Source organism: Podarcis liolepis (genome assembly GCF_965112155.1).
Source record: "Podarcis liolepis genome assembly, chromosome: 6".
Taxonomy (NCBI): Eukaryota; Metazoa; Chordata; class Lepidosauria; order Squamata; family Lacertidae; genus Podarcis; species Podarcis liolepis.
Window position 1 is genome coordinate 72,386,325 of NC_139559.1, and position 7,747 is coordinate 72,394,071.

Genomic DNA, 7,747 nt, shown 5'->3' on the forward strand with positions numbered 1-7,747 from the left:
TTAGGACCGCTGCATTCTTGAGAACTCAAGTTCAAATCAGTGGCGCACGCTTTCCAAGAATTGGTTTGCTCGGGCGTCAAAGTTGATGGCCAAATGGTTTTGTTTTGTTTTTTTTCTCTGTAAAGGGACACTCTCTAAAATATCAGGCAGCCTTTCTCTTCCCCCAAACTCCTCTCTGAAAACAATTCAGTTCCGATGATCTGGCTTTATTTGAGAAGGAATGGAGAGGGTAGCTGCGCGGTTAGGAATATATTGGACCAAACGACCTTCCTTTCCTTTGGCAAAGATGGAAGAAATTTCTCCCGCAAGACGAGATAATGTAACAGGCAGGAGAGCGCTCTTGCCAAGAGACAGGTGCGTGGCCCACGCGCCAGAGCGGCCCACTTTCAGGCCACGTCTGGAGGGCGTCATAATTAGCCGCTTAATCTTTATTAATGATATTTGATTTGGGCGGAATCAGAAACGGTTCCCAGGCGGAGCAGGACCTCCGAAGAGCACGACGAGGCGCTCAGACCGATGAAGTGAGAACAAGGAAGAGAAGCCGGAAAGATAGAAGGAGAGAGAAAATGAGGGTCCGATCGAGGTTCTCTAACATTCGCGTAACCTACAAATGGGATTCGCCGGCTTCTGCCTAATTTACGCGCTGCCGTGAACAAAACCCACGTCGTTGTTTTTCCTTGATGGGCTACATTTTAAAGTCAGGAGTTTGGGAGGGTTGTTGTTGTTGTTGTTTAATTGGGCTTGCTATTCCCGCCCCCCAGTTCTGAACTTAAACTGCAGAATGATCTGGGAGGGGGCCCTGGGTGAGTGAGGATTATTTGGGAATGTTTATTCTGTGAGGGGGGGTTGGGACTTTCAGAATTGCCATCCAAACCGACTTTTTCCTCAAAAGCTTCAGTTAATAGTGTCTGAATGTGTGTCTGTCACATAAGTTTCACACACATGCACACAATTTTCGTACAGTTAAAGGCTTGAGGGGAGGGCAGAAATCAAGGAAGTGAGGGGTGGAAGCGGGGGGGAAAGCCTATTTAATGCGAATCAATTTGCAGATACGGGTGTGTTGTTCTTGTTCATTTGGTTCAAAGCTGGGCTTTCTGTTGGGTTGTATTTCTGTATCTCTATATTAGTCCAGTTCTCCCTGTCTCTCTTTCGTCTCTCCTTCATTCTTTCTCTTTAGGGGAAATTCTGGACAAAATGGACAGCACCCTGGTACGCGCAGAAAAAGTTTCACAACTACAGGGTAAACTCGAGCTTCCAACTCCACCAATATGTGCGGCTAGAAGTCCATTCCTCTTTCTCCGCTCTTCTCCCAAAATCGAGGTTTACATTAACTTAAAGCAATTTATAAAATGTGAAGAAGGCGAGACCGCTATAGTTCCTTCCTTTCACATGTGTGTTTTTAAAGGAGATTTTGAATGGATAATTCTTCTCAGACTATATGAGCGTGCGCGTGTTGTTTAAACCTTGAGGTGTGGTAGGTTGAAACCCGTTTTTTATAAAGCCCACGTTCTCTGCTTCCACAGTGGCTTTCGGATTGGCTTAGTGCCATGGAATTACTAGAAAGGGTCAGGTGATCAACAGTCCAAGCCCCTCATCCCTTTGCCTACGCTCTCTTAAATTTAAATCTCTCCCACTCCACCGCCACCAAAACACCCACTCTGTGATTTCCGCATAGCTCGTTTGCATTTCTTGTTAGCAAGAGAAATCGCTTAAAACGCGGAAGAGGGAGATATTTTGACGTCGGCTATGAAATTTCCAGAACCTAGGGTTGAGTGACTGTTTTAGGGTTGGGTTACCCCGGTTTTAAAACAAAGTTTCAGCAGCCGCTGTTAAAATTGCTTCCTATAAAACTGCACAGGCCTATTTGCCCACTAGGCGGCGACAATAGAGGCTTCTATTGTCTCCACAAATCTCTTGGTCTGATTCTATTACATTTAAGGAGAAGAGCTATAGAAAAGAGAGGTGCTTTTGATGCTCTTTTGCTAATAGTTGGCGATGGGATTGCAAGGAGGCAGCGACTTGATATTGTTTTAATCAGAGTTTCACAATCCCTGCGGCTTTAAATAGGAAACTTTCACAAGGCAGCAGGGAAAACGGACCGGGAACAACGCCTAGTAAATAACCCCAAAAGGCAGTCCAAAATCCTCCGGAGCAAGGCAAAAGTATGCTCTAGTGCCGCCCGCTTGTTCTGCTCCCATTCGTTTCAGTGGAGCTTGCGGAGGAGAACTTCCAGGTGGCTTCTGGAAGTTGTGACGGATCCCAGTGCAATTCTTATCCGCATTGCAACTATCCCGGTCCTAATTAGTTTTGGTTTCAAAGACGGAGCACCGAGCTCAGTGGAACTTGCTGCTTCCTCTAGTCAAGGTGAGGAGGTTGCAGTTGAAATATATAAACTCTATTGGACGTCCATCCAGCGGCAGGACCTGGAGTTTGAAGTCTTTTTGATCATTATGATGGCCGTATTTTTACACCAGGGAGGAATTTGTTTCCGAAATAGACAGGGAGAGGCGGGTGGGTGGCCGGCCGTCTTTTGTCGAGATGGGTTAGCTGGGCTCACTTTTTGAGGAGCTGTGTGCTCTTTGTGACACACGGTGTCCTGGAATGGGTAGGCTTAGGTGGGAAGCGGAAGGAGATTGGGTGGGAAGCAGAGAACGACTAGATGGCCTTTGGAGTTCCTCCTCCATTTACTGATCCTACAGTCACCGGTTCCCTACTCCATGGGCAACTAACTGCATAGAGAAGAAACAAAAGGAATCCCCCGTCCTTTCGTTTCAGAGTTGTTCAACTCTCTGGAGTTTCCTAGTTACCCTCCTCTCTCTCTCTATGATTGTTGATAATGAAAAATAATAAATAAATAATAAAAAGCGGGTTGTTGTTTTTTGGGAGGTCTGCTTTGAAATAGCAAGCCAGCTTAAACTGAAACCTCTTCTCTATTGCTTCGCGGGGAAATAACCAGATTCTAGATCCAGATTCTGGATTTCCAATGCAGGGCATGAATTTGGGGTGCTAATCGCCAGGATATGGTGTACAAACTTCTCTAACCGTTTCTCTTTGTTCCTCTGTGGCAGATTTAGCAATAAAAGGAAACTCCCCTGCTCTCTTTTCTCCCCCCCCCCTCCTCCACACTGCTCTCTTCCCGTCGCTTTTAACGCTCCCTGCTCAGTTCCTCGCCGACTTTAGGCGAATTACGGTAGGTATCCTACTGCCGACTGCGCATAGGATTCCCCTGGGCGCCTGATATTAACAGTGTTTGATTTGTGTTTAGCTCCCCCTCCCTTTCTTTTTCTTCTTCTTCTTTCTTTTCAAGAGCCAAGCTCCACCTCCGGGGCCCCAAAGGAGCGGCCTCCTACCAGCTTCCCTGCCTCATTTTTTTTTTGGTGTCTCCACCCAGAAGAAGCCGAGGCTGGGTTTTATTTTATTTTTAGTTTGTTTGTTCCAACTTCTCTCTTGGAAATAAAGGGGTCTCCTGCGGGGGTGAAAGACCTAAGCGCGCGACTGCTTACAGGCGAACAGCGAACGCGCCCAAATGAAGGTTCCCTTCCATGAAGGCAGATCTGTCAATTTCATTGCGCCTCCAGCGCGCACGAAGTTTCAGCGGACCCCGGCTAAGGCAGAGTGAAATCGACATGGTCGCCTCTTTCTGCATCTGGCAAGCAAATGACTTAGACTGTGCTGGGGAAGGTTAACCAGGGGCGACGTGGCCCCTCGCTCTGCCATTATGGATGTCCACCTTGGGCAGAAGTTCTCATTGGGTCTCGAACTCCCGTCCGACGGGAACGATGTGAATGAAGAGTGTGGGTGAATTCTCCTTGCAGCCCGGATACTCCACAATATGTTTCTGGCTCTCAGTACATCCCTGTTAAATGCCTTGTTTTATAGGATAGGTTATTGGCTTGTGAGGGCGGGGAGGAAGAGAGAAGATGGGAATCAAAACCATCTGTAGAGGTGCCACCCTCCCTCTCTCTTACACACACACACAAAAGGGAGAGAGAAAAGAGGAGGGGGAACCCTTTCTCCAATGTTAATTAACAAGCAGCTAATTAAAACGGCACTTTGAGCGCTAATCAATCGCTTTATTAAGCCGGGAGTAGTAACTGGAACAAATTGAATGCTACCAGTTAGAGTATCATGCTATTGAGCTGCTAAGGGTCGATGAAGGAGCGAGGGATTGGAGGGTTGAGCAAATCGATCCTCACCCGATTGGTGTTGACCGAGGTCACGCAGAGACATAGAGGCGGGCAGGATCTCTCCCCACTCACCCCGCCCATCGCGTCCCGTCTTCTTGAGCCCGCCATCCTGTGTAACCAAAGGAAGAGGTCTGCGCAAGCAAGGAGCCGGTTTCCCTAGCCAAATTCTCCCGAGTCCTCCTCTCCCCAGTGCGAAGGACCAAACTCGTGGGCTGATGAGGAGTGAGAAAAAGCTCGATGGCCCTTGATTTCGACGCGATCAGAAGGACAGACAAACCCCACCGTAAACAAGAGAGGATCTTGCGGAGCGGCCGACCTCCATTGGAGCTTTTGACATTGGTTTTAAATAGGGTCGCGACGAAGAACCATCCCGATCCTTGGTTGGCTCAATAAGCAGGAAGCCCAACAGTTGCAGAAATTCTCTTTTTAAATGCACAGAATGTGTGTGTGTGGGGGGGGTTCCTTTTACTGTAACCTGAAGGCGCCGTCATGCGCGCGCGCCCTCCCCAAAGGCCAGGCCATTGCGCAGGAGGAGATCACCAGGAAAGTTTGTAGGTGTAGAAGGGGTGTTGAGATTGAGGCAATGATACAGTTATAAATAGAGTAATAAAAATACTAGGGATAGATCAGTGTGAGGAGGAAAGCACCAAACGTGGGAGCTATAAATGAGGGCTACAAATGAGGGTCACACAATTAGTAAGCCGATTCAGGTACCATTCAAGGAGTGTTCCAGTTCTAGAGGAATCACATTCTCAGATGCTGAAGAATGGGCTCCCTTTTCACACCTCCTGGAGGAGCACCAGGAACCAGCCAAGATAAGACAAGCCATAAGAGATTGGTCTGCAAGTGCTAGGCCTGTCCATGCAGAGCGAAAGAAACTGTCCTAAAGCAGCGCCACGGAAGCGCCCCACGCGCCCCTGCCCTTTTACTAGGCTCCGCCGTACCTGCCCTCGATGCTAAGCCACCTTCCACGTTGACCTCGCTTTCCAAGGTGCCCGATTTCCACCACCACAACCTTTCGAAGAACCGACGACCTGAAAGGCAGGCGCTTTCTGGTAAACGAGGTCCGGACGTTTCCAGAGAGAAGACGCCGTCGGTTTCTGTTTTGCAGCAGAGAAACAAACCCTCGCCAGTTGTGAACGCATAGATGTCTGCTATGGCAGGCAGATCCCAGAATGGTGGGGTGAAGCAAGGTGGGGTGTGATGGACATGAGGAGGGATAGGGAACCCGGTAGATTTTAATTGTAACTGTGTTTAGAAGGTTTTATAACGTGTGGGGGGGGCGTTGAGATGGTGGGTATCATTGATGCTCTGGGCTACTTAGAATCATAGAGTTGGAGGGGACCCCGAGGGTCATCTAGTCCAGGGGTCAGCAAACTTTTTCAGCAGGGGGCCGGTCCACTGTCCCTCAGACCTTGTGGGGGGCAGGACTATATTTTGAAGGGGGGGAATGAACGAATTCCTATGTCCCACAAATAACCCAGAGATGCATTTTAAATAAAAGCACACATTCTACTCATGTAAAAAGACGCTGATTCCTGGACCGTCGGCGGGCCGGATTTAGAAGGCGATTGGGCCACATCTGGCCCCCGGCCTTAGTTTGCCTACCCATGATCTAGTCCAATCCTCTGGCCATGCAACCTATGCTTACAAACCTCCAAAGAAGGAGAGTCATTGGAGTTAAGGAGGAAGGGTGGATATAAAATGATGGTGGTGTTGATGATGATGGACTCCAACTCCAACGATCCCTGACCATTTGGCCATGTGTGCTGGTGCTGAAGGGAGTTGAGGCCGCAGCTTCCTCATCCCTGGACTAGAGGTCGCTGGAACAGCTAAGCGGGCAGAGCGATCCAGTGAGTTTGGATCAGTATATGCAGTGTATAGGCACCCGAAGCTGAAATCACTCTGAGGAAAAGGCTTACCTTTGCAACCACATTCAGCCTATTAGTATGGAAAATTTAAAAAAGCTAAATTCATTATAGGAAATATCTGTCGGGTAGTAATGAGTTCCTGCTTCTAAACTGGAGATGCAAAGGAGCCGTGCTTATTCTTTCATGTCAGCAGGAGAGAGAGACAAAGACAGACAGATGTCTCCTCTGCCAAGGTGGGACTGGGAAGAGGAAGTTAGGTCAGCAACCTTAGCATCAGTCTAGGCCAGGCATAGGCAAACTCGGCCATCCAGATGTTTTGCGACCACAACTCCCATCACCCCGACCGCTGGTCCTGTTAGCTAGGGATGATGGGAGTTGTAGTCCCAGAACATCTGGAGGGCCGAGTTTGCCTGTGCCTGGTCTAGGAGTTGAGGAAAGGTCCTCACTGGTTTGGTCAGGCAGACAGTCTAGGAAGCTTGGGGGCTTCCTACCTCTGTCTACTACCGCCTTCGTAGCTCAATCTGGAGAGCCTGAGACTCTTAATCTAAGGGTCGTGGGTTCAAACCCCATTGTGGGCAAAAGATTCCTGCATTGGACTAGATGATCCTTGTGGTTTCCTTCCAAGTCTATGATTCCCCATGCAAGCCTAACCAGCACAGAAAAGCTACATCTTCCGGATTCCTACTGCAGGCGAATTTCTCTTCTGATCGTGGTGGGATCAGTATGAGCATTAATTAGGCCTTTTCCTATCTCCTCCCGGATCCTTTTCATTGGGGGAGTATAACTAACTCAACGAGGTACACCTGACCTGGGCGAATCCCCAGGTTCACCCGTTCCGCTGTGGTTGTGGCGCGCGTGTAGGAACCAACCGTCTCAAACACGCAGCGTCAGGTGCGTCCGTTCAGCCAGTGTTTCTGAATGGAGTCAGACGCCATCACTCTTTGCACACCGCCTTTGGTTTGGGCAGGCGGAAAGGCGGTCGGCAGAAAAGTCCACAAAAGCACACAAACAGAAAGACACGGTGCCCTCAAGATATGAGTAAACCGTCGTTTCTTGAAAGGACGCCTAACAAACTGCGATTTTTTTAGGACTGGCCCTCAGGACAGTATGTCAAAGGGTCCCATATGTTCCTCAAATGCACCATGTGGCGTTTGTGAGGTCATGAGGATACCCAAGACCACAAACGTTTTTGGCCTGTATCTCCCATCACCCCTAACCACTGGTCATGCTAGCTGGGGCTGATAGGAGTCTGAGCCCCACAACACGTGAAGGGGCTACGGGATCCCCACACTTGCTCTGTGCAGACAACTCCCCTCTCAACACGATTCTCTTACTCCTTTGTAGACACTCTCAAGAAAAGTGAGGGATTTCCCCCCAGTTGTTTTTAAGCACGTTTATCCTAATCTGGATTAGCACTCGCAAAAACAAACTAAAATCAGGAAGTGCTAATTATTTCACAGCCCTTAATCCGGATCAAACGCTTCTTTATTGCACTGAGGGCTTTACAGCCCGGGTCTCCAGCGCTAAACGCAGGAGGGGGCGCGTTTCTTCCGGGTTCAGTATATCCCAGTGCGCGGAAACTGACGTTAAATCGGATTCACCAACTTCAGGACAGTTTCATTCCTGCTATAAAGCCCTCTGCCCGGGGCGCCTCGATGGCACTCCGGAGTGACTGGAGGGCCTCGCAGG